We start from the raw sequence: 26,194 nt of genomic DNA on the forward strand, positions 1-26,194 counted from the left end.
AGCCATGTTGTCCCTGGTGACAAGGTTCACACTTTAAATCCCATTCCCCCTAGCTGACCACAGCACAGCCAGGACCCACGGTGGTCACAGTGGCAGCAGGGCTTCTCCTCTCTTCTTCTTTTTGTTTTACCGGGACAATGGTGGCCGGCGAGGCCTTTGTCAGGCCCTGACACAAACACAAACCTCACTGATGAGAAAAGTGACAGTAAACCCATTCAGGCATAGTGGCCACTTCTTCAACTGTATTGATCCTGCGGGAGACAGGATATTTTCCCGGCAGATGTGCCAGTCAGGGCTGAGAGGAGCTGAGCTGAGCTGAGGCTCTCTCTGTGGGTCTTGGTGTGGATTGAGAGGATAAAGATGGGGGTTAATTAGTTACTAAGCTCTGAAAGGTGTTGATAATGGCCAAATAAAACACCAGTTAAGATGTGTTGTTGTTCTCTTTGATCATGCTACTTACTATTTCCCTCTTTGCTCCTTTGCAGAGTTTCTAAAATGTTAAATGGATGACACTGTTGATACAAAAGCAGTGGTTGAAACATAATTTCAAAACCTGCAGGATTTGAATAATACAGAATGTACTGTAGACATAACAACGACAACGTGGTTTATATTATAACCTCATCTGCACTCTGTCCAACACATCTGAATAGGACATTCTGTTGAGGGATGGTGGAACTCTTCAACCCAGAAACAGGCAGTTGGCTAGGTTCTAGTTCCAGTGCATCAAAACGGAGAGCGAGAGAGAGAAAGAGAGAGGGAGAGAGAAGGAAAGAGAGAGACGCCAGCTGAGATCCATAAACTTGCCCAGTAACAGGACTTATCTCAGGTTAGAAGGCTGGGAGAGAGAGGAAGAGAAAGTGAGAGAGAGAGTTCTCAATTGGTACAAAAAATATAGAGTACTGCACACACTACAATTACTTAGATTTAAAAATAAGCTGGACACCTAAATGAGGCAGTGAATGAACTGAGAGAGAAAGCACGCAGGGCATTCAACACCATTAAAAAACAAATTCAAATGTAAATACCTTTAAAATGTGGCTAAAACAAATTGAATGTGTCATTGAATCAATTGCACTTTATGGCAGCGAGGTGTGGGGTCCACTTGCAAAACAAGATTTGAAACACCCCATTGAAACCCTGAATGCAGAGTTCTGTAAGATTCTCCTACATATCCAGAGGAAAACTACAAACAATGCATGCAGTATAGAACTAGGCCAATATCCACTAATACGAGCAATTAAGTTTTGAAAACATCTCAAATACAGTGACCACCTCTCATATCATTACAAAGCCTTGCAATGCCAAGAGCTGAGCAACGAAAAGTCCCCTGGTGGTCTTGGGGCTGAGTTCACAAACTTGTTCTACTAACACACTGAAGCCTCGGGACCAGACCATCCAATCAATCAGAATAAACCAAATTACAACACAGTCTAAACAAAACTATATTACCTATTGGGAAACACAAGCACAAAGCAAAATGCAGTGCTATCTGGCCCTAAATCGACAGTACACCATGGCAAACTATTTGACAATGGTTACTGATCAAAACCTTAGAAAAACCTTGACAAAGTACAGGCTCAGTGAGCACAGCCTTGCCATTGAGAAGGGTAGACACAGGAAAACCTGGCTCCCTGTAGAGGAAAGGCTGTACAACCACTGCACCACAGCAGAACCCGAGACAGAGCTGCATTTTCCTGACAAAATGTAAAAAATATAAAACAATTAGAGAGTGTAATTTCCCCAAATGTGAAACTCTTATTCAAGGTTTCAAAGACCTCTCTGATGAGAATAGGTTACCAGTCCTGTTGGGGGAAGACGCAGAGAGCTGTGGGTTGGCAAAGCACTACATTGCTGTCTGACATAACATGAGGGACAGTGTCTGACAGACCAACCGACCTGCACATGTCCTCTATGCCATTGTTATTCTTACAGTTTTTCTCAATTGCTAAAACACTAAAACCCATTGGCTGAACAAAGTTCTCAGTTGCCTGGACTCATTTAGCTAATTATGCAGTCTGTTGTCAATACCTTAAACCATTTCACATGGTAAAACACAATTTGCAGATCTCACTTAGACTTTTCAGCAAAACTCTAAACACATTCTCATTCTCAAAACACATTCTGCACTCTAATGCACATGTCATCCATACTGGTAAACACAAGTGGCAACAATCAAATACAAATAGAGAACATATGTCATTGATTGAACACAACCACTCAAAATGTATTTAACCTGTTTCAAATGATGCGACACAACCAATATAAGCCAGTTCAGAGAGCAAACAGGTTGTTGAAGGTGGGAAGGAGAAAGTCTGAGAATGGATAGAAGAAACAATGTGAGAGGACGAGGATGAGTGCGTATGCGAGGTGGGCGATGAGGAGGAAGAGGAGGAGGAGGGCAAGAAAGAGGAAGAGGAGGACGAAGAGGAAGAGGAAGACAAAGAGTGGAAATATCTGATGAAATTCGAGCAACAGTCATAGACCATGTTCTTGTCCATGGACTGACAATGAGGGAAGCAGGACTTAGAGTGCAACCCAATTTGAGCCGATTTTCTGTGTCCACCATAGTAAGGACATTCAGAGAAGAGAACAGGTACAGTATGCTACTGTATTTTTGTAATTGCAAATTTACTGTACTACACTATATGCAGCTGTTTCAATAGACATTTGTAAAGTGAATCACTGTATGTATTGTACTGCATTAATATGTTTTGTAACTGCACAACTACTTTTTGTAGAATTGCAAGGCTGCCACATGCAGGTGGAAGGACAGCTATATTCACTCGGGAGCAAGGGGCCGTTATAGCTGGCATGGTCCTTCAAGATAATGCAATATGAATCAGAAAAATCCAGGAACGAGTGATACAAGACAACACACACTTCCAGGGAATCGACAGTGTGAGCATTTCCACAATTGACCGTGTCCTCCATCGTAACAGGATGCGAATGAAACAAGTATACAGAGTACCTTTTGAGCGCAACTCACCAAGGGTGAAAGAACTGCGAGCTCAGTATGTGCAAGTAAGTGTACATTCAGAAACATTTACTGTAATCCAGATTGTCTACAGTACTAACACATACTATGTGAATGACATTACTCTTCAGTACATACAATATATGTGAATCAGAAGTGCATACAGTAGGCCTAATTGTCCTCTACAGTAGAGCACTGTCTCTGTACGACTTACAAAATCCTACCTACAGTATATTGTATTTCTACACAGACAATATTTGACTTGGAATCCTTGGACAGACCCCATGAGTTCATCTTTGTCGATGAAGCAGGCTTCAATCTAACAAAGAGGAGAAGGAGAGGCCAAAACATGATTGGACAGCGGGCCATTGTTGAAGTCCCTGGTCAACGAGGTGGCAATGTCACAATCTGTGCTGCTATCAGCAACCATGGTGTTCTACATCACCATGTTACACTCGGACCATATAACACCCAGCACCTTCTAAGATTTATTGCCAATCTAAGATATATTTTATTTGAGCAGCAGGTTCAAGAGCAGCAGGGTCAAGAGCTAAATGAGAATCCCATTCCCACCTATGTGATAGTGTGGGACAATGTCAGTTTCCACCGAGCTGCTCAAGTAAGGGAATGGTTTAACATCAATGGGCAGTTTATGAACTTGTACCTCCCTCCATACTCGCCTTTCCTGAATCCGATTGAGGATTTTTTTCCCCTCTTGGAGATAGAACAACCCTACACCAGAATAAATCTGCTGCAAGCCATGGATTTAGCCTGTGGTGATATAGGTGAGGAATCATGTCAGGGACAATATTGCTTGTGATGTCGACGTAGTGCTCTGGCCTGACCCAGCCCAAAGACAAGAAGAAGCACATTGATCATTTTTCATTTGTTAACAGTACTGACTGCTCAATAGATTTTGACTGGTTGCAGGTTCATATCAACAAAGAACAAGAATTACAGTATCACAGAGACAAAGGACAAGTTTGTGAGATGCAGGGTACAGTACTGTAAAAATAGGGGTACAAGGAGGAGGAAGAACAAAAAACAAAATTGCAAAGAGCAAAGCAGAGTAGTAATTTCTGATCAATTTTGAGCTACTATGATAGAACATGTTTTCGTTCATCAAAAGACAATGACGGAAAAATATGAAATTTGTTTTGAGATTAAAAATGTACTTCTCCCTGAGAACTGTATGTTTTGAACAATGTGTTTTCTATTTGTCGGTGTATTGTTTAATGACTGCTTGAGAGTGTATATCATTTTGATCACTTTGTTTGTGATTTGAGAGCAGTGTTTGATTTTGAACACAGGTAAAACTGTTTTGAGGTGAATGTTTCATTTTGCGAGAGGAGTCAGAGGTTTTGTAAATAGTTCTTGAAGATGAGGTTTTGTGTTTAATGTTTTCAGGAAATGGAGCAAGGTTTCAGAAATTGTGTTTTAGCAATTGAGAAAAACTGTATTGTCCATTGTATGGTTATTATTCCCCTTGATTGTTGTTGTTACTGATTTTCCCATTGACAGTCTTGATTATATTATTATTTTAATTATGTTAATATTGTAAATGAATCACTTAATCTCCAAAGTACGCTTTGGCAATATGGACATTGTTACGTCATGCCAATAAAGCAAATTGAATTGAATTGAGAGAGAGAGGGAGGAGAGAGAGAGAGAGAGAGAGAGAGAGAGAGAGAGAGAGAGAGAGAGAGAGAGAGAGAGAGAGAGAGAGAGAGAGAGAGAGAGAGAGAGAGAGAGAGAGAGAGAGAGAGAGAGAGAGAGAGAGAGAGAGAGAGAGAGAGAGAGAGAGAGAGAGAGAGAGAGAGAGAGAGAGAGAGATCAGCCCGTGCCCCTGCTCTTCCCAGGTAAATATTTGGTCACCTTCTTATCAAAGTAGGGAGCTGAGAGTTTGGATGCCCTCTGCAACCAGGAGAACATTATACAAAACAGTCAAAACACCTCAAAACAAGACATGGTATCAAGAACAAGATAAAACTAGCTGAAACGAGCCACTTACGATTCACAACATGGCAGTTTCTTGTCATTGTTGCTAGCTATCTGGCCATCCAGAATCACAACAACACAGACTTCAGCCCCATTGAAGCGTGCACATCATTTCCGTGACGTTGTCAGTTAACCCATCTATAATCCAAGGAAAAAGTCAGCCTCCCAGTTGGATGTGTTTATCTGTAGACTCATTTTGGTGGCCAGAGAGAGAGAAAAAGAGAGAATGAGAGAGCTGAGAGAGCGAGAGAGAGAGAGATACAGAGTGGGCTGACTGGCTGGGTTCTGGTCACCATGGCCTTGAACAATCTGTGACAGCCCACAGCAGGCTCAGCCTTCTGCCAGAGGCCCTCTCTCCCCTCCTCTCCTCTCCTCTCCTCTCCTCTCCCACAGTCACACTGCCTTGCCTTGGTAGGCCTGACACTGTCATGACCTTGGGCTTAAGTACAAGTGTTTGTGTGGGGGGGGGGGGGGGGGCATTGTTTGCGTGTGCGTGTGCGTGCGTGTGCATGCGTGTGCGCTCGCGTGCGTGTGTCTGTGAGGGTCTGAGCATGGGGGCAGGAGCCAGGCCTCATGATAACACAGCTGCAATGTTGCTAAAAAAGTTGGTGAAATGCTTAAAGCACAGAACAGCTTTCGTCCCTCAGCCAATAAAAAAAATACAATGCCATGACCTTAGCTTTACCCTCGTATTGTCAATATCTAGTACACAAACTGTGCTTTGTAAGAGAATTGAGTGGACAGGAGTGGACTGTCACCTGTAGATTATAAATGAACCTCAGGAGACAGAAGAGGGAGCACGCCCCCGTTCACATCGATGGGGCTGCAGTGGAGAGGGTCAAAAGCTTCAAGTTTCTTGGCGTGCACATCACTGAGGACCTGAAATGGTCCCACCACACCGACACAACAGTGAACTTCCACAGATGCACATTGATGGTATTGATGCACCATTGATGGTTCCACAGATGCACCATTGATTGTCTGGTACGGCAACCGCACCACCCTCAATCAAATGGTTCTCCAGATAGTGGTGCAGTCAGCCCAACACATCACCGGGGGTACGCTGCCTGCCCTCCAGGACATTTACAGCACTTGGTGTCAAAGGAAGGCCAAGAAGACCATTAAGGACCTCAGCCACCCGAGCCACCCGAGCCACGGTATGTTCACTCTGCTACCATCTAGCAGACAGAGACGGCACAGTTGCATCAGAGCCAGGGCCGAAAGACTGTGAAACAGCTTCTATCACCTGGGCCCAGTTTTTCAAAAGTTATTTATCCAGATTTCACCTGTCGAATTGGATTAAATGCATAGAAATATAATGAATAGAACGGGTGTTTTCTACTTGGATTATTATTTCTTGATTTATTATTAGGATATTTTTTTTTATTGAGTATTTGTATTGTATTTGTGAGACATTCTACTGCTGTGAGAGTGTGATTTGAAGGAGTCAGGCGCAGGAGAGTAATTCACAGAATACAGAGTTTATTCCGTAGGACACAGTTACGCTGGATAGTGTCAACAGCACAGGGCGTAATACAGGCGCACTGGAACACAATACAGGCACACGGGGAGAAATAACCCTGGCAATACAAAGTACAGGCACACTCATCTTCACATAAAACAATCAAGGACAAGGGGGCAGAGGGAACACTTATACACGGACTAATGAAGGGATATGAACCAGGTGTGTGTAATTGACAAGACAAGACAAATGGAATGATGATATATGGAGCGGCAGTGGCTAGTAAGCCGGTGACGACGAACGCCGAAACCTGCCTGAACAAGGATGGGAGGCAGCCTCGGCGGAAGTCGTGACAGTACCCCCCCCCCTTGACGTGCAGCTCCAGCAGCGCACCGACCCCAGCCTCGGGGATGGCCAGGAGGACGCGGAGCAGGGCGAGCCGGATGGGGACGGTGGAAATCCGCAACAGGGAGGGATCGAGGATATCCCTCACCGGGACCCAGCACCGTTCCTCCGGACCGTACCCTTCCCACTCCACGATGGAACGGACAGAGTATGCCAGGGCCCCCTCGATGTCCAGAGGAGGTGGAGGGACCTCCCACACCTCAGACTCCTGGAGCGGACCAGCCACCACCGGCCTGAGGAGAGACACAGGGGTTAATACGGTAATCAGGGGGAAGTAATAACCTATAGGTGACCTCGTTGATTCTCCTCAGGACTTTGAACGGTCCCACAAACTGCGGGCTCAGCTTCCGGCAGGGCAGGCGGAGGGGCAGATTCCGGGTCGAGAGCCAAACCCTATCCCCCGGTACGGAGACCGGGGCCTCACTGCGGTGGCATTCAGCGTTGGACTTCTGATGACGCACGGCGCATTGGAGGTGAACGTGGGCAGCGTTCCACGTCTCCTACGCGCGCCGAAACCAGTCATTCATCAAACCGTAGGGCATCATCAGGTATTCATAATGCCCCGTGGTTGTGCATTGATTCGATCACTGACGGAATGAGGGGGAGAGGATAACTAAATCTTACAGTCTCCTTGTTCAGTGGTCAATAATCAATGCAAGGGCGCAGACCACCTTCTTTCTTCTTCACAAAGAAGAAACTCAAGGAGGCGGGTGATGTGGAGGGACGTATATACCCCTGGCGCAGGGACTCGGCAATGTATGTTTCCATAGCCGCCGTTTCAGCCTGCGACAGTGGGTTGTCACGGTTTCTGCCGAGGCTGCTCCTTCTCCTTGTTCGGGCAGGCTTCGGCGGTCGTCGTCCCCGGAGTACTAGCTGCCACCGTTCGTTGTGTCTGTGTTCGTTTGGTTTGGTCTGTTTTGGTACACCTGTTTCTCATTTTGTCTTGATTATGTGTCCTTTAAGTTCTCGTTGTTTCTGTCTTGTGGTTGTGTGTAGTTGTTCATTGTCAGCAGGTGTTTCCATGTCAGTTTGTGCTCTATTTCTGTAGAGAGTCCGCACTGTTGTGCGTGTTTTGTTTTATACGCTGAGTGCGTTATTTATCTTGTGCCTCCGGCTCTGTTTGTAGCCGTTCATTCTGTGGACTTTATTAAAGTATTTTGGACTACTTCTGTATCCTGCATCTGATTCCCACACCACACCTACGCCCGCTTTGACAGGGGTACACATGACTCCTGGGAGGTACAGCGTCTAAGCAGAGGTTTATCGCGCAATCCCCCACCCGATGAGGTGGTAACTTGGTAGCCTGCGTTTTAGAGAACGCATGCGCCAAATCGAGGTAATCGGAGGTACTGTCTGGACTTTCCACCGTGGTTGCACCAACGGAAACACCTAGACACCTACCCCGACACTCTTGCGACCACCCCGTGAGAACCCTCTGCTGCCATGAGAAAGTGGGGTTGTGAAGTGCTAGCCAAGGGAGACCTAATACCACAGGGAAAGTAGGAGACTCAATAATATAAAAAGTGACCTGCTCACAATGTGTCTCCTGGGTAATCATGGTGACATGTGCAGTAACCTCCTTAACAAACCCGGACCCTAATGGTCGACTATCAAGTGCTCTGATGGGAAGTGGAATGGATAGGGGAACCAATGAAATGTCTAGCCGGTGTGAGAATGCCCTGTCCATAAAGTTCCCAGCCGCACCTGAATTGACTAGCGCCTTACACTGGGGAACTACCATGTGATCGGGAAAGTAGATGGGTTGGGTACAGTGCGCAGCAGAGGGCTCTGAACAAGTGTGGGTGTTCGATACCTGGGGTGATGCCTCCCGAGTGGCGCAGTGGTCTAAGGCACTGCATCGCAGTGCTAGCTGTGCCACTAGAGATCCTGGTTCGAATCCAGGCTCTGTCGTAGCCGGCCGCGACCGGGAGACCCATGGGGCGGCGCAAAATTGGCCCAGTGTCGTCCAGGGTAGGGGAGGGAATGGCCGGCAGGGATGTAGCTCAGTTGGTAGAGCATGGCATTTGCAACGCCAGGGTTGTGGGTTCGATTCCAGTATAACAAATACAAAATATGTATGCACTCACTAACTGTAAGTCGCTCTGGATAAGAGCGTCTGCTAAATTACTAAAATGTAAATGTGATGCGAGAGTGCCCTGCCTTCCGTCTCCAGATCCAAAAGAGCGCTGACGACAACGTGTGGTGTACTGTCCCTTCGTGTGACACTGTCGCTGTCGTCCTCCGCTCTCTCGGATGGCGGTTCCACCCAGTTCCATCGGCTCGGGAACCGAGTCTGCTGGGGTGGGAACGGGCAGACCCCTTCCAGGACGTCCTCTGGCTGCCAGCATGTTGTCCAAACGAATGGCCATGTCCACCAGTTGCGCGAAGGACTCCAAACACGACGAGTGGAGTTTAGACCAAAAAGCTCTATTTTTGTCTCATCAGACCACATGACCTTCTCCCATTCCTCCTCTGGATCATCCAGATGGTCATTGGCAAACTTCAGACGGGCCTGGACATGTGCTGGCTTGAGCAGGGGGACCTTGCGTGCGCTGCAGGATTTTAATCCATGACGGCGTAGTGTGTTACTAATGGTTTTCTTTGAGACTGTAGTCCCAGCTCTCTTCAGGTCATTGACCAGGTCCTGCCGTGTAGTTCTGGGCTGATCCCTCACCTTCCTCATGATCATTGATGCCCCACGAGGTGAGATCTTGCATGGAGCCCCAGACCAAGGATGATTGACCGTCATCTTGAACTTCTTCCATTTTCTAATAATTGCGCCAACAGTTGTTGCCTTCTCACCAAGCTGCTTGCCTATTATCCTGTAGCCCATCCTAGCCTTGTGCAGGTCTACAATTTTATCCCTGATGTCCTCACACAGCTCTCTGGTCTTGGCCATTGTGGAGAGGTTGGAGTCTGTTTGATTGAGTGTGTGGACAGGTGTCTTTTATACAGGTAACGAGTTCAAACAGGTGCAGTTAATACAGGTAATGAGTGGAGAACTGGAGGGCTTCTTAAAGAAAAACTATCAGGTCTGTGAGAGCCGGAATTCTTACTGGTTGGTAGGTGATCAAATACTTATGTAATGCAATAAAATGCAAATTAATTACTTAAAAATCATACAATGTGATTTTCTGTATTTTTGTTTTAGATTCCGTCTCTCACAGTTCAAGTGTACCTATGATAAAATGACAGACCTCTACATGCTTTGTAAGTAGGAAAACCTGCCAAATCGACAGTGTATCAAATACTTGTTCTCCCCACTATACCTGTCAAGGGGTGCTGAAGGTGGGTGTGGTGCATGAATCAAGCGCAGGACGCAGAAGCTCAGTCCAAAAGACTTTAGTGCAATATTCACGTAGAAAATAAGCACAATAAGCCCGAAGGCGAAATAACGGCGCACACAGGCGTCAAACAAACGGCGCACTAACATGTGCGAAAAACCTCTCCAAAACACTGGCGGGAAGTACGTAGCTCCAACAAGAAACAGAAGAGCAATCACACACAAAGACAAACACACACAACGAGAACTAAATAGGACACTAACGAGGACTAACAAGACACAGGTGTACAACATCAAGACAAAACCAAACGAACATGAAACATAGATCGGTGGCAGCTAGTACTCCGGGGACGACGACCGCCGAAGCCTGCCCGAACCAGGAGGAGGAGCAGCCTCGGCCGAAACCGTGACAGTACCCCCCCCTTGACGCGCGGCTCCAGCCGTGCGCCGACCCCGGCCTCGGGGACGACCAGGAGGACGCGGAGCAGGGCGCGCGGGATGGTCCCGGTGGAACTCCGACAGGAGAGATGGGTCTAGGATGTCCCTCCGCGGCACCCAGCACCGCTCCTCCGGGCCGTACCCCTCCCACTCCACGAGGTACTGGAGACCCCCCATCCGGCGTCTTGAGTCCAAGATGGACCGAACGGTGTACGCCGGAGCCCCCTCGATGTCCAGTGGGGGCGGAGGAGTCTCCCCTATCTCATTGTCCTGGAGTGGACCAGCTACCACCGGCCTGAGAAGAGACACATGGAACGAGGGGTTAATATTCTTATACTCAACAGGTAGATGTAACCTATAACACACCTCGTTCAATCTTCTCAGGACTTTAAAGGGCCCCACAAACCGCCGACCCAGCTTCCGGCAGGGCAGGCGGAGGGGTAGGTTTCTGGTGGAGAGCCAGACTCGATCTCCGGGTGCGTACACCGGCCCCTCACTGCGGTGGAGATCGGCGCTCGCCTTGTGACGAAGGACGGCCCGCTGCAGGTGGACGTGGGCAGCGTTCCACGTCTCTTCCGAGCGCCTCATCCAATCATCCACTGCAGGGGCCTCGATCTGGCTCTGCTGCCAAGGTGCCAGAACCGGCTGGTAACCTAACACACATTGGAAGGGGGTTAGGTTGGTAGAGGAGTGGCGGAGAGAGTTCTGGGCCATCTCGGCCCAGGGAATGTACCGTGCCCACTCCTCCGGCCGGCCCTGGCAATACGACCTCAGAAACCTACCCACATCCTGATTGACACGTTCTACCTGCCCGTTACTCTCCGGGTGGTACCCTGAGGTAAGGCTAACCGAGACCCCCCAAACGCTCCATGAACGCTCTCCAAACACGGGAGGTAAACTGGGGGCCTCGATCAGACACTATATCCTCGGGTACCCCGTAATGCCGGAAGACGTGGGTAAATAGGGCCTCAGCGGTCTGTAGGGCAGTAGGAAGACCCGACATAGGGAGAAGACGACAGGCCTTAGAGAACCGGTCCACAACAACCAGGATGGTGGTATTCCCCTGAGAGAGGGGAAGGTCTGTCACAAAATCCACCGAGAGGTGGGACCATGGTCGTTGTGGAACGGGCAGGGGTTGTAACTTACCCCTGGGCAGATGTCGGGGCGCCTTACACTGGGCGCACACCGAGCAGGAGGAGACATAAACCCTCACATCCCTAGCCAAAGTGGGCCACCAGTATTTAGTGCTAAGGCAATGCACTGTCCGGCCAATACCCGGATGTCCAGAGGAGGGTGACGTGTGAGCCCAGTAAATGAGTCGATCCCGAATCTCGAGCGGAACGTACTTCCGACCCTCAGGACACTGTGGAGGGCTGGGGTCAGTACGCAACGCTCGCTCGATTTCGGCCTCCCACACCACCGGTGCCACAAGGCAAGACTCCGGTAGTATGGGAGTAGGCTCAACGGACCTCTCCTCCGTGTCATACCGCCGGGACAGCGCATCTGCCTTACCATTCTGGGACCCAGGGATGTACGTGATTTTAAATACGAACCTGGTGAGAAACATACTCCATCGAGCCTGGCGAGGGTTCAGTCTCCTCGCTGCCCGGATGTACTCCAGGTTCCGATGGTCAGTCAAAATGAGGAAAGGGTGTTGAGCCCCCTCAAGCCAATGCCTCCACACCTTAAGGGCTTGAACTACAGCTAACAGCTCCCTGTCCCCAACGTCATAGTTACGCTCCGCCGGGCTGAGCTTTTTTGAGTAAAAAGCACAGGGGCGGAGTTTAGGTGGCGTGCCGGACCGTTGAGAGAGAACGGCCCCTATACCAGCCTCAGACGCGTCTACCTCAACCTGAAAGGGTAATGCGGGATCCGGATGCGCCAGCACCGGAGCCGACGTAAACAGGTCCTTCAGTCTCCTAAAGGCCCTGTCCGCATCAGCTGACCACTGCAGGCGCACCGGACCCCCTTTCAGAAGGGACGTGATGGGAGCTGCCACCTGTCCAAAACCCCGGGTAAACCTCCGGTAGTAATTCGCAAAGCCCAAGAACTGCTGCACCTCTTTTACAGTGGTTGGAGTTTGCCAATTACGCACAGCGGACACACGATCCACTTCCATTCTCACCCGACGCGGACAACCGATAACCCAAAAAGGAGACCGACTCCTGGAAAAAACAGACATTTCTCTGCCTTGACATATAGGTTGTGCTCCAACAGCCTCCTCAATACACGACGCACCAGGGTTATATGCTCGGCTCGGGTAGACGAGTACACCAGAATGTCATCAATGTACACGACCACCCCTTGTCCCTGCATATCCCGGAAAATGTCATCTACGAAGGATTGGAAGACTGATGGAGCATTCATCAACCCATATGGCATGACGAGATATTCGAAATGACCTGACGTGGTACTAAACGCTGTCTTCCATTCGTCGCCCTCCCTAATGCGTACCAAGTTATACGCGCTCCTGAGATCCAATTTTGTGAAAAACCGCGCTCCATGCAATGACTCTGTCATGGTCGCAATCAGAGGGAGTGGATAACTGTATTTCACAGTAATCTGATTGAGACCACGGTAATCAATGCACGGGCGCAACCCTCCATCTTTCTTCTTCACAAAAAAGAAACTCGAGGAGGCGGGAGAAGTGGAGGGCCGAATGTATCCCTGTCTCAAAGATTCGGCTATGTAAGTCTCCATAGCTTTTCTCTCCTCTTGAGACAAAGGATACACGTGGCTCCGTGGGAGCGCTGCTCCTGCCTGGAGATCAATCGCACAATCCCCCTGTCTATGAGGAGGCAACTGCGTCGCCCTAGTTTTACTAAACACGAGAGCTAAATCCCCATATTCAGGTGGAATGTGCAGTGCGAGCACTTGGTTTGGACTTTCCACCGAAGTCGCCCCCACGGAAACACCCAGACATCGCCCTCGCACTGAGCAGACCACCCATTGAGAGCCCTCTGTTGCCACGAAATAGCAGGGTTATGGGTGCTTAACCAGGGAATTCCCAGCACCACTGGGTACGCAGGAGAGTCGATCAGATACAGCTGTATAGTCTCTTCATGACCCCCCTGCGCACACATCCTAAGTGGTGCTGTGATCTCCCTAATCAACCCCGACCCCAACGGGCGGCTATCTAAGGCATGAACGGGAAAAGGTTTGTCAACAGGTAGGAGAGGGATCCCTAAATCTAAACAAAACTTCCGATCAACAAAATTCCCAGCTGCGCCTGAATCTACTAGCGCCTTATGCTGGGAATGAGGTGCAACCTGTGGAAAACACACAGGTATACAAAAGTGCGCAACAGAAAGCTCTGGGTAAGTGGGACGTCTACTCACCTGGGAGGCCCCCCCAGTGCGTGGCCTGTTGTCTTCTCCCCCGGAGAACCCTCCCCAGCACCTGGCCGCAGTGTGCCCTCCATGACCGCACTTGGTGCAGGAGACAGGCCCCCTCGGGCTCCTCCTCCTCCTTTCTCTAGCGCCGGCACCCCCGAGCTCCATAGGGCTCGGCTCGGAGGTGCCGGAGGGCGGAATGGACGGACCCCCCTCGGGACGTCCACGGGTGGCCAGCAGGGTGTCCAGACGGATGGACATATCGACCAACTGGTCGAAGGTGAGATGGGTATCCCTGCAGGCCAACTCACGTTGAACGTCCTCCCGTAGGCTACATCGAAAATGGTCAATGAGTTCCACCCTGCGTCCGCCGCTAGAGTCCGGAACTCTAGAGCAAACGCCTGTGCGCTCCTCCTCCAACAGAAACAGAAGAGCAATCACACACAAAGACAAACACACACAACGAGAACTAAATTGGACACTAACGAGGACTAACAAGACACAGGTGTACAACATCAAGACAAAACCAAACGAACATGAAACATAGATCGGTGGCAGCTAGTACTCCGGGGACGACGACCGCCGAAGCCTGCCCGAACCAGGAGGAGGAGCAGCCTCGGCCGAAACCGTGACAATACCTACATGTACTATGTGAGGACTTTCAAGTATTACTTCAATTATTCAAGTAAGTATTAATGAAAGGCATGATTTGACTACAACTCTGAAGTCCAAAAGAACTACAGTCGTGGTCAAAAGTTTTGAGAATGACACAAATACTAATTTTCACAAAGTCTGCTGCCTCAGTTTTGATGATGGCAATTTGCATATACTCCAGATTGTCATGAAGAGTGATCAGATGAATTGCAATGAATTGCAAAGTCCCTCTTTGCCATGAAAATGAACTTAATCCCCAAAAAACATTTCCACTGCATTTCAGTCCTGCCACAAAAGGACCAGCTGACATCATGTCAGTGATTCTCTCGTTAACACAGGTGAGAGTGTTGACGAGGACAAGGCTGGAGATCACTCTGTCATGCTGATTGAGTTAGAATAACAGACTGGAAGCTTTAAAAGCAGGGTGGTGCTTGAAATCATTGTTCTTCCTCTGTTAACCATGGTTACCTGCAAGGAAACACGTACCATCATCATTGCTTTGCACAAAAAGGGCTTCACAGACAAGGATATTGCTACTTGTAAGATTGCACCTAAATCGGATCATCAAGAACTTCAAGGAGAGAGGTTCAATTGTTGTGAAGAAGGCGTCATGGCACCCGAGAAAGTCCTGCAAGCGCCAGGACCGTCTCCTAAAGTTCATTCAGCTGCGGGATCGGGGCACCGCCAGTGCAGAACTTGCTCAGGAATGGCAGCAGGTAGGTGTGAGTGCATCTGCACGCACAGTGAGGCGAAGACTTTTGGAGGATGGCCTGGTGTCAAGAAGGGCAGCAAAGAAGCCGCTTCTCTCCAGGAAAAACATCAGGGACAGACTGATATTCTGCAAAAGGTACAGGGATTGGACTGCTGAGGACTGGGGTAAAGTCATTTTCTCTGGTGAATCCCCTTTCCGATTGTTTGGGTCATCTGGAAAACACCTTGTCCGGAGAAGACAAGGTGAGCGCTACCATCAGTCCTGTATCATGCCAACAGTAAAGCATACTGAGACCATTCATGTGTGGGGTTGCTTCTCAGCCAAGGGAGTGGGCTCACTCACAATATTTCCTAAGAACACAGCCCTGAATAAAGAAAGGTACCAACACATCCTCAGAGAGCAACTTCTCCCAACCATCCAAGAACAGTTTGGTGACGACCAATGCCTTTTCCAGCATGATGGAGCACCTTGCCATAAGGCAAAAGTGATAACTAAGTGGCTCGGGGAACAAAACATCAACATGTTGGGTCCATGGCCAGGAAACTCCCCAGACCTTAATCCAATTGAGAACTTGTGGTCGACCCTCAAGAGGCGGGTGGACAAACAAAAACCCACAAATTCTGACAAACGCCAAGCATTGATTATGCAAGAATGGGCTGCCATCAGTCAGGATTGTTAATTGACAGCATGCCAGGGCGGATTGCAGAGGTCTTGAAAAAGAAGGGTCAACAATGCAAATATTGACTCTTTGCATAAACTTAATGTAATTGTCAATAAAAGCCTTTGACACTTATGGAATGCTTGTAATTATACTTCAGTATACCATAGTAACATCTGACAAAAATATCTCATAACACTGAAGCAGTGAACTTTGTGAAGACCAACGCTTGTGTCATTCTCAAAACTTTTGACCACGACTGTACATGAACAGGATTAAATCCTCATCCTTCGCCTTGCACATTAGTGCGCATGCACATACGCACGCACGTGCACACACACACACATGCACACACACTGGGAGGTGTAACAATGACACTGTGAGTCGAGATGCAGGTGCAGGTGAAACGTTTACTAAAACAACAAACATGAAACGAGACAGCGTAACAGTGGCGATATAGCATAAACACAGGAACAATACCGACTGAGGACTAAACGTAAAGGAGGGACATATAAAGGGGAGGTAATGAGGAAGGCAATGGAGTCCAGGTATGAATCATAATGATCTGCAGGTGCGCGTAATGATGAATCCCAGGACCGGTGGTTAGTATTCCGGCAACGTCACACGCCGGAGGGGAGGAGCAGGAGTAGACGTGACAGGAGGTTTACGAAAACATCCTGCTTTGTTATGGGGGACATGCTTCCTGACGAATGACTCTGGGGGCATGTCCAGACAAGTTCCATTAATTTCTACTGGAGGAGTAATTTCCATTAATTTTTACTGGAGGAGTATCCCAACTTTGATCTGGGAAGAGAAGGAGTTCATCTGTAAAGCTGCTGAGGGGATAAAGGCATCAGCATGCTTCAGTTCGGCTGGTGCCTAGCCGAACTCGGCTAGCCGAACCAAACGAGTGTGCTCGCATACTCCCTTAAAAGACCTTCACTTGAAAAATGAGAAAAAAGCGGCAATAGTACTGTTTGTCCATTTTGAGATGCCGTAGCCAGTATACGCTTCCTCAAAATAGTCAGAATTAATCTAAAATAACTCAATAAATTAATTTTGACGTTTTTGCTGAGGAGATCTTAGTCGCGCAATTTTACATCTATCTAAGATGTTTGGTGCAGTATTTCTCAATGAAAAAATGTGCATGAAAATGAGTCGTCTCTCGTTGAAAGACAACAAAGACTTTATTGAATAATCCCTACTGTTGACCAATCACCGACGAAGGGGCATAGACTTCGGCTCTGAACTTCGGCTTGCCTCTAGAAAAAATGTGGTGTGCCCGAACTGCCGAAAAAACCCTCAACGTAGTCCAAAACTAACAAAAAACGTCACAAAATGATGTCATAATATATTCACGAACTCTTCCGAACTGTTTTGGCTGGAAAGCATGCGGATGCTTTGAGGGGTTGAGGGGGAAGATGGGAGGGTAAGGAGGAGGGATAGCCTTCTGGAAAGCTGCTGAGGAGGATGATGAGAGGGGAGGAATGGGCTGTACAATGGTGGACAGGGGGGAGGGTTGAGGGGGAGGGACAGGGACAGGGATTACAGTGACGAGAGATAAGGTGCTGTCCTCCATGTCAGGACCTGAGATAACCAGCAGGACAACAGGAAGTGACATCCATCACCGCCGTCCATCACTACAGTCCATGGACACAGACTCACACAGTCAAAGGGGTGTGTCTGTAATGGAGCCCTATTCCCTTTAGTGCATAAGGTTCTGGCCAATAGTTGTGCACTGAAGAGAATATGGTGCCCCTCAAACAGATGCTCTGACAAAGCAAACTAAAACTCTGAAATTACATCTGACTGAAGTGTGCAGAGACTCTTCCCACTGGGCACACATTGGTTGAATCAACGTTGTTTCCACGTCATTTCAATGAAATTTCATTGAACCAACGTGGAATAGACGTTGAATTTATTTCTTTGCCCAGTCTGCTTTTTCACTCCCCTCAGAAACAGACTAGGATCTTCAGATTCGTACTACGTACTCCGTGTTCTAGCTGTCTTACTTAATGTTCCTCCCATCACATACATCACAGAAGCCTTGTCAACGGCTCAGCGCTGAGAGTGAGAGGAGGGTTGTGGCTAGGAGGTTGTTTCAGCTAGTCCATTGAGGTTTCCCCTTCCCTTTCACTACTTGGCCCATCGTAAATACCAGGGCGTGAAGTGGGCTCGCACCCAGACCCAGCACAACAACTTCATGGTCAGACAGACATTTGGAGCAGGAGTGACCTGGCTCATTGCTAAGAACAGTTGGTAAGAACAGAGGGGTATACTACAAAGCAGGATCAATGAGTTAGGCAGCAAACTTGCCTAAATATTCTGAAATAACTTCTTATTTTTTGGAAAGATAAGCTTGAAAGGGGCATGGCCTAATTGACTCAACAACTAAAAACACATATCTAAGTTTAGCTTTCTTTTTTTTCTTTTTTTATCAAAGTTAGCTGGCTAACTCATTGATCCTGCTTTGTTGCATACCCCTCAGTTGCAGTGTATGAATTCTATGGCATTATTGATTACTGGAATGGTCAGTCTCTTTATGACAAAGATAGTTTCAGCCATCAAGCAATCAAGGATTTTCAAGAGACAGGTCTGAATGTGTCTTTGGTGAGAAACACCACATACTCAATTGTGATGGCGCTCTGTCCTAGTACGGAGAGACAAGAGTCAAGTTCAATACAAAGTTGGAAAAAATGTGTTTGTTTTCCACCCATAAATACCCACTTACAACTAACTACAAGTGGATTTGGGAAAATGTCAAGCAGGAGAAATAGGCTATGAACCTTTATTTTTCAGGCTATACAGTTAGTCTTTGCACTTTGAGGTTTACATGACTTTGACACAGTCCCATTGTCCAGTTTCTAAATATAAAATATACTGTATAATATATGCTGTCAACAACATACCATGTTGTGAAGAATGTTCTGGTACAAGAAACTAAGATTCTGTATAACAGCTGATCTGGGAGTGCTGTGCTTGAGGGAGGAAAGAAAGAAACCCTACCTCCAGCAGAGGGATCAATGCCCAGAAATGGAAGAGGTCAGCGACCTTTGACATCTTCATTCAGAGGGGTAGGGGCCAGGACCTTTGTCAGATTGGCTATAATGATCCAATTGTGCAACTGTGTCATACTCTCTAATACAGTATAAACAGTCAGTTTGGCCCCCTCACTCTCCCTCCCTCCCTCCCTCCCTCCCTCCCTCCCTCCCTCCCTCCACCCCCCCTCCGAAAACATCTCACCCTACCGTTCCAGCTGTCTTGTTTCTTTACCACTCACTCCCACATCTTTTTAGCCTCCTCTCCTCTCTCACATCCCCCCTCTACCACCACTTCCCCCTCCAACCAATCTCTCTTTCACTCCCTCCCTTTCTCTCTCCCTCCCTTATCTATTATCTCCCTTTGCTTTCATGCTGCATTTTGTAGGTGGGGCTTGGCCACTAACAAGGCCAAAATTCTAAAATGTACTTACTGTATGTAATTTTACTTAATTCCTAATGAATTCAGAAATATACTGTATTAAGTCAATGGTTATTTGTTTGATTTATGAAATATGTAAATTCCAGGACCCCATAGAGAGCAATAGGTTTTTTCTTACCCTAATTATTACAAAACACAAAAATACAAATATGTATAAATGTGTCATGCCTCTTGGTAAACTGTCAGCATAAAAGTTACAGCTGTAACTTACAACAATAAACCAAATGAAGGCAAGACTTCCTAAATGACAACATAAAAAAACAGAGAAACAGACAAATGTACTTATTCTAATCTTGGGGCACATCTGGCTATTACAAAGACTATCAGTGTCAATGTTTTTCTTTCTCTCTGTTTTACACAGGGTTGACCATGCAGATGAGTTCCTGGCATTCTTGACCCCCAATAAAAAGGACAGGTTAACAGTTTACAAGCACCCATGCGGAAGACGGCTGGCCCAGCAGAGCAGCAGCTGGAAAAGAATATCTCGTAACTCTACAGTTGATTATACCTCTGATGTCTAGTAACTAAGGACACCTATCTGACCTAACTCCAGGTCCACTGACCTGTGCAATTAACTCAAAATATACTTGAGACCTCTCAGCTTTAACATTTCATTCAATATTGTTGGATTTTGTTTGAGGCCCTGAAGACAAAAGGCTAAATATTACCAGACTAGTGGCTTCTATGTGAACTATTTAACTATTGATTCCTAGTGCTTGTTTTAATGAATCCCAAAGAAACAGACAAAATAAATTGCACACAAAAAATCCATCCTCAAACTACTCACTAATTTGGGGTGAATTATTTGTTATTTATTTGTAAGTCCACTGCATTGTGGAAATAAATGGTACCATTTGCCAAACATTTATACAAAATGTAATGTCTTGGAAATGTGATCAATGACAGCTTTTGGAGACCACCTGTTTTCCAAGTCATCAGATCTTGGAAAACAGGTGGTCTACAAAAAGGCAAGGATTTCTCCCTGGCAGATAGCAGGGTTTTTATCTCTGCTACTACCATCTGTACTCATCACCAGTAAAGCCCACTATGGCCTTCAGGTACATCTCTATGTATAAGGAAATTGAATCTGTAGGCAAAAAAACAACAACAACAACATCCACCTCAATTTCTTTTGGTCTTTTTACTGCTTTCATAATTTCTACACTGCAATTGGATCTAAAACAATAAAAATAAGAATTCTCAATATGTAATCTTCATGGGCAGTTCATGTGGAAAATTCTCTTTAATCTTAACCTGATTGTTAATAGCCAAATGGTTGTTCTCTCTCTCTTTCTCTCTCTCATTCCCTTTGTGAGTTAATTCCAATTCACCCTTTGCAAACTGATATGTTCCTGCTGCTGCCAATAGGAACAGTGAGTGGATACAGAAACTTCTGCATCCTTGATGTTATTGGTAGTCAATTGTTATGTACAGCCTTCTGTCATAATAGACGATGATGGATGGGGTATAATGATCAATATGGATGTAATTCAATACAGGGCTTTAGAACAATACTGCCTATAAGTGTTTACCCCAGTTGTAATGACTAGTACACATTGGGAGACAAGATGAGCAGAGGTGATTTGAAAGAAAATTAAATTAAATTTACAGTAGTCTAGAGCTTAAACCAGCCAAGCAGGAAGAACCAAAAAGTTGCTTGTCATGATAAAAAAATTAAATAAGCATGGATCTACAACAGCTAGTGGTCTCTTTAAAATGCAATCTCAATGTAACAATTGTCAGGTCTTGGGAGCTGATAAACAATAGATCCTGGATCGTTCCACTTCAAAAAGCACAAAAAATAAGATTCCGACACCCACCATCTCAGATTGTTCTGAAATCGTTTCTGTTTTTAGAAACAGATAAGATTACCATTCCTGCCAAATTATTTGTTGAAATTAAGCTAATTGATTGCACCCAAATTGGCCGTTTTAATTTATAGGATTCATATAATATTCAATAAATATAGAACCTAACATCTGATTTGGACCTAACTTTTTGTATTCCCAGTGAAATTGGTGATGTTTTCTTCCCCCTGATCAGAGAAATTAGTCATTGAAGTTGTTAGGTTTATGTCCCATCCTACATCCTAATATTACCAGGTACCAATAATGGTTTATAAATGCACTTAAAATGACCATAAGACGACCTCTTATTTCATTATGTAACCTTTTATAAAGGTTTCATGGTTGAAGAACATTCTCACTTGTGGATGAGATGGATTGGTGCATTTATTTATTTATCCCAGGAATTAAGGCATCATGTCAAGATTTTCCCATCTGGACAACACACTCGAAATATTGACGAGCTCGAACGCAACCAAAATTTATGTTGACATGGATGTCATAGTGACAGTGTGCAAATAACCAGGATCGAGAAAAGGGTTTGTGTGCAAAATCCAGACATAAGAGATTGCCGTGAAATAAACAGTGTTGTAGATGAGACAAAAACATCCACAATGGACAGAAGGTAGGTTTTCCATGCAATTTGTTTTACGTTTTGGATACAGAAATTGTGCTGGACGATTTAGCATAGGTAAGTAGCCAACTACCTAAATTGTCCAGCAGAATACCAAAAACGAACTAGCTAGCTAGCTAGCAAACGTTAGCTGCTGTTTTTGGTAAGCCTTCCATCTAGGCTAGCTAGCTAGCTAGCTTAGTTAATATCTGCAGAATAGACTTTCCATGAAATTTGTTGAGGTTTTTTAGGATTAGCAGTTTTCTAAAATTGGCAGGCAAAATGGATTAAATTGAGATTTTGTGTCACTGCCCCTACACACAGTACCCCATAATATCAAAGTGAAATTATGTTTTTAGAAATGTTTACAAATTAATTAAAAATTAAAAACTGAAATGTCTTGAGTCAATAAGTATTCAACCCCTTTGTTACGGCAAGCCTAAATAAGTTCAGGAGTAAACATTTGCTTAACAAGTCACATAATAAGTTGCAAGGACTCACTCTGTGTGCAATAATAGTGTTTAACATGATTTTTTTGAATGACTACCTCATCTCTGTACCCCACACATACAATTATCTGTAAGGTCCCTCAGTCGAGCAGTGAATTTCAAACATAGATTCAACCACAAAGACCAGGAAGGTTTTCCAATGCCTCAAAAAGAAGGGCACCTATTGGGAGATGGGTAAAAAAAGCAGACATTGAATATCCATTTGAGCATGGTGAAGTTATTAATTACACTTTGGATGGTGTATCAATACACACAGTCACTACAAAGATACATGCGTCCTTCCTAACTCAGTTGCCGGAAAGGAAGGAAACCACTCAGGGATTTCACCATGAGGCCAATGGTGACTTTAAAACAGTTACAGTGTTTAATGGCTGTGATAGGAGCAAACAGAGCATGGATCAACAACATTGTAGTTAATCCACAATACTAACCTAAATGACAGAATGAAAAGAAGGAAGCCTGTACGGAATAAAAATATTCCAAAACATGCATCCTGTTTGCACTAAAGTAAAACAGCATAGAATGTGGCAAATAAATTAGCTTTATGTGCTGAATACAAAGCGTTATGTTTGGGGAAAATCCAACACAACACATCACTGAGTACCACTCTTCATGTTTTCAAGCATGGTGGTAGCTGCATCATGTTATGGGTATGCTTGTCATTGGCAAGGACTAGGGAGTTCTTTTAGGATAAAAAGAAACGGAATAGAACTAAGCACAGGCAAAATCCTAGAGGGAAACCTGGTTCAGCCTGCTTTCCAACAGACACTGGGAGACAAATGCATCTTTCAGCAGGACAATAACCTAAAACACAAGGCCAAATATACACTGGAGTTGCTTATGAAGACGACGTTGAATGTTCCTGAGTGGCCTAGTTATAGTTTTACTTAAATCGGCTTGAAAAACTATGGCAAGACTTGAAAATGGCTGTCTAGCAATGATCAACAACCAACTTGACAGAGCACGAAAGATTTAAAAAAAGAATAATGTGCAAATGTTGTACAATCCAGGTGTGCAAAACTCTAGAGACTTACCCAGAAAGACTCACAGCTGTAATCGCTGCCAAAGGTGATTCTAACATGTATTGACTCAGGGGTGTGAATACTTATGTAAATTAGATATTTCTGTATTTCATTTTCAATAAATTAGCCTTTTTTTATCATGCCACTTTGTCATTAGACGTGTCCATTTCTATTGTTACTTGTAATGTTAAAAAGGGCAGAAAACGATAATCCCATTTTCTCTGAATTAGATAGCTAGCTAGCAAGGCTACTCACCATACTATAGGCTGAAGATTTGAGTCATCACTAAAATAGTTATTTTTGAGTAGGCTTATATCTTTGTTTAATCTAATTAATCCAATTATTAATCCAACAATACAATTCCTTATTATTTTGTATAAAATGCAAGGTATTTTTACATGCAGAAATATAGTTGACTAAAGCTGATTCTCATCTTTTGTTTGAAGGTATGTTCACTTGGTAATGAGTAGTAAGTATATGATAATTGCTCATAGGTAACTATATATGTAGGTAACATACTATGTAGGTACACAATAATTACAAGTACCCCCCAAGATACACTTCATTTTAACTAGCTAAATCCTGTATAACACCTAGTAATTCCATTGCACTTAGGCAGATATTACATGTACTCTATGGTGTACTAGTGTGTTTATCCTCCCACTTGGATGCCAAGGAGGTTAGGTTGTCATAATGGGCAACATACACATTCATTATAAATACATTTGTTAATTATAATCTAGGATGACACCCATATGCCAGACCCCAGAAAGTGAGGTTGACCTATATCTGATCTGTTTCTGTAAACTCAACCAAGTTAACCCAGATGGTACACTTTTTGAGGGCAAGTGCTAGCAACAACATTGCATGGAGATTTTGCATTCACGGGTAGGTAATTGGAGCCTATTGAGCCTCCAACCTTTGTAATCTCGGACACCCAGCACATCTGTCCACGAGAGATGACAACCTTGTGACAGTTGTTACTGAATCGGATAGAGCTGAGAAGAAGCTAAACACTAAATTGGTGAATTTAGTGGAAACATTTGTAACAAACATGGTAACAAGCATTTGTTGTTACACCTCTGTAATTACAGACTGCAATTACCAACAGTTAAATGTTGTTATTACAGTGTAACTTTGACTTGTTACAATAAACTACAATACTTGTTACAGTGTAATTGCACTGTAATAAGGACCTCATAAAATGAAGTGTTACCCAGCACATTTAGCATATTGTGTTTATCTGTTTTTATAAACTAAAGGACTAGGAGATTAATCCTTTCATGAGATATAGCACTCACGGCATTGGAACTCTTTTGCAAGTTTCTTGAATATCTCATCAATACAAAACTTCCATGTTTCTCAAATTAGGATTGCCTTCAAAGCAGCTAATGGCTGGTGATTTCATAATGAAGCTGCACCATTTAGGAGACCATAGTGAGTGTCACTGAGGAGGCTATTCTTATCTCTCCCAGATTAACTTCACATTGTTCCCAATGAACAAAGACAGCCTGTGAGGAAGCCAGGCCAGGGCCAGCCCCCCGAGGGCCAGATGGCCAGCTCAGCGCTCTGCTCAGCACTCTGCTCAGGGCCCCTGACCCTGCCGGCCAGCCGCTTGTCCTCACTGACATAGTGGCACGTGTTCAGTCCAGACACAGAGACATAGGCCACCAGAGTTCATCATCATACACACTGGCCAATGACGCCAAGTGTCATAAAAATTATGTGAAGTGCACGCTGCAAGGAACTGCAAGACCCAATGAAAGCAAAGGCTAATCATGTGACCTTGCTTTATCACATTCACAACAATATAGTGAGGATATTATTTTGACTTATTGGGGAAATAATTGATTGAGATGTTATGCATAAATCATTCAATGCATTGGAATATGGAAAACTGATGTTGGTTGCTGAGAACATATGGCTGGGGAAACATCATAACCATACCTGACTCAGTAACGTCTGGGTACATCCATTTGAATTCTATCACTTTTTGACAGCACCCCTTTCGATTTGAACGAAACCTTAAATACATACAGTATTTGCCCATTGTAGAAGTGCTCAGAAATTGACTTTTTCAAATTGACAAGAGATAAAGGTGCTCAAAGTTGACCCATTTTGCATACCCCACACCATACCATTAGACATCCATGTCTTCATCACTGGAAATAAAATTGTAATTGTCACATGCTTCGTAAACAACAGTTGTAGACTAACAGTGAAATGATAAGTAATGGGCCTTTGTCAACAATGCAGAACACAAAAAAATATATATAATAATAATTTAAAATAGTAACACAAGGAATAAATAAACAATGAGCAATGATAGCTTGGCTATATACATGGGGTACCAGTACCAAGTCGATTTGCAGGGGTATGAGGAAATTGAGGTAGATATGTACCTATAGGTAAGGGTAAAGTGACTAGGCAACAGGATATGTAATAGACAGTAGCAGCAACGTATGTGATGAGTGTGGAAGTCTGTAAGTGTGTATATGGTGAATGTGTTAAGTGTGAGTGAGTGTGTGTGTGTGTGTGTCTGTATGTGTCAGTGTAAGTATGTGTGAGTGTGTGGGTAGAGTCCAGTGTGTGTGTGTGCATAGAGTCGAAAAGAGTTAGTGCAAAAAGGGTAAACTCAGATAGTCTGGATAGCTATTTGTTTAACTATTTAGCAGTTCTATGGCTTAGTGGTAGAAGCTGTTCAGGAGCCTTTTGGTCCCAGATGGTTGAGATTGATATAATTTAAAAGCTTATAAGCAGGGTTGTCAAACTACTTTACATTTACATCTTAGTCATTTAGCAGACTT

The 26,194-nt window shown here is 45.2% G+C and overlaps 1 protein-coding gene across 4 annotated transcripts in view; it reads right to left on the minus strand.

The window, feature by feature from the left end:
• The window catches only part of greb1l (GREB1 like retinoic acid receptor coactivator), a 96,544-nt gene that overhangs the window by 65,331 nt on the left and 5,019 nt on the right, over nucleotides 1-26,194 (minus strand). For 2 of the 4 annotated variants that reach the window (XM_084183517.1, XM_084183515.1), the window contains exon 1: nucleotides 4,989-5,258. The exons of the other annotated variants lie outside the window; for them this stretch is intronic. The gene's annotated coding sequence lies outside the window, so the exon portion shown is untranslated. Of the gene's footprint in view, nucleotides 1-4,988; nucleotides 5,259-26,194 lie in introns of those variants that run through there. 4 annotated transcript variants of the gene reach the window in all.

Source organism: Coregonus lavaretus, assembly GCF_964263955.1.
Source record: "Coregonus lavaretus genome assembly, chromosome: 19".
In the NCBI taxonomy this organism is placed as follows: domain Eukaryota; kingdom Metazoa; phylum Chordata; class Actinopteri; order Salmoniformes; family Salmonidae; genus Coregonus; species Coregonus lavaretus.